At 31.1% G+C, this 2,095-nt stretch overlaps 1 pseudogene; it reads right to left on the reverse strand.

Moving 5' to 3' along the window:
* Positions 1-328: 328 nt before the first annotated feature.
* Positions 329-835, reverse strand: LOC149532800 (TPD1 protein homolog 1 pseudogene; annotated as a pseudogene).
* Between the last annotated feature and the right edge of the window lie 1,260 nt (positions 836-2,095).

Here is a 2,095-nt window from a genome sequence, read left to right on the forward strand (position 1 = left end):
TTTCTTAGCTAAGTAGATTTTTTACAGGTTAGTTATAGTCTTTTATTAGTCTATTTGTATGGTTAAAAAGAGGTAGTATTTCAGTTTTGACATATAGAGAAATCACATACAAAATAATATAAGCATGTACTCTCCTATTTTATTATGAGAAATATATATGTAATGCAAGTTGTAGTTTTGATTCTCATCAGATTACAAGACAAACACCATTATATTTATTTCACTATGTTTTCCATCATCCAACTATATATCACCAGGAGTAATATCATATTGGATGGTACTTTTATATAATACTATGGGGTGATGAGAGATGAGGAGATGAAGATTACTAGGCACACTTGACAGAGGAGACAGCGAGGTTATATTTGTTAGTTTGTGAATAGATGAAGGATACGGAGCCTCCACCCTTTATTGGATTGCCATTGTTGACCAGGCAGTCACCACTGCTCAAACGTCTGAAAATACTTGGATCTACTTGTTCTGCAGAGCTGAAATCTCCACAAGACACATGGATTTGTGAAATTGAACATTGTTTGGGGCACGCATTAACTATATTTACTGACCATCGAGGAAGTCCATTTCCAGCAGAGCGCGTGGCCTGCTGACTCAATGATATGTCCTCTCTCTTGCACCCACTCTGCCCTGGCACACATGCACACAATCAATTATTTCATTTACCCAATCAGCTTCAATAAAAGAAAAGACCTAACAAATTATATCACTTAATCACAATCAATCTACAAAACTAAAACATATTTGCATAAGTAATATTCAGACCTGCAACAGCATTGAAGAATATGCAGATGGCAAAGAATGTGATCAAGTACGTCCTCATTGTTATTAATGCTGTTCTTTGCTCTTTTGAACTTTGCAATTGCTTTGCACTTTGCACGGAGTATAACTAATAGCAATCACCTCAACCCCCTATTTATATATGAATCCACCACCTTAATAGCATTAATTTATTGTGGGGACGTTATTGTTGATAGCCTCCAATACCCGCCATTTTCTACGATGCCATCCAATACCATTTTTCTATCAACACCATCTATCTCTTATCTAAATAAAGTTCTTTCTATTTTAATAGCTGCTATAAGTGAAATAACATAGTCTATCATATTACAGTGGTATGACTTTTTCATCCCATGAATTTTTAAGCGGTTGATGTGTACAAGTGACTATGAATGAGTATGTAGTTTTTCACTATATGCTGATTAAAGTCTTTTACCCCTTAGGTGGCATCAAAAGTTCATATTTTTGTTTGGCATTTGTTAGCAATCTTCAATGTGTTGAGGAATACATATTCTAAAGTTTTCGTAGAAGAAGCATTGGAGTCTATTTAGGCGTTTCGCTACTATAAGATTTGTAGCGTTTTCATCTTTTTTTGTGTGTAAGATGATTGATGGAAAGAATTGCAGTAGGAGTCTGAGTTCGTACGAAACGTTTAATGGAAGTATAACAACTTTAATCGAAGAAGGGACAAGGTGATGCAACTATTTTATGTCGTAAAGGAAATAGAAGTTGCATTTTATTTTGTGAAAGATAATCAGAAACTCTAATGGTATAACTGTACGCTTTAGGGCACTGGCTATTTCTTATTTACTATATTATATTATAAAATAATAAACATGTACTGAATATTGTCGATTTTTAATAATAATATGATTCAATTAAATAATGAAGAAATATTTTTTTATAAATTATTAATAATGTTTAGAGTCAAAATTTAATATAGTATGTCAAATTATATGATATTAAAAGTTATATGGGAAGTAACAATGTTGTAGGATGAGAAGACTTTTTAAGTTAATTATGAATATATATTTTAATCATCAAGTATTATTTTTTATTAGGTATTTTTTTTCATATATCGTTTAGTTTTTAATCACTTTTAGAAAAATATTAATAAGAAATAAAATGAACCATAAAAAAAGTAATAATATTAAATTTTAATATATTATAAAGGCAAGAGCCTACAACACAATGGTAAATTGTGAGCTTCTTATTGAAGAGGTCTTGGGTACAAATCTATTCGTGATCACGCATAATAAAATAATAATTAATTACAACACATAATAATTAATCTTGGCTTTGA

The sequence above is a fragment of the Cupressus sempervirens genome, chromosome 10, assembly GCF_028749045.1.
Source record: "Cupressus sempervirens isolate cs-2001-9-10 chromosome 10, ASM2874904v1, whole genome shotgun sequence".
NCBI lineage: Eukaryota > Viridiplantae > Streptophyta > Pinopsida > Cupressales > Cupressaceae > Cupressus > Cupressus sempervirens.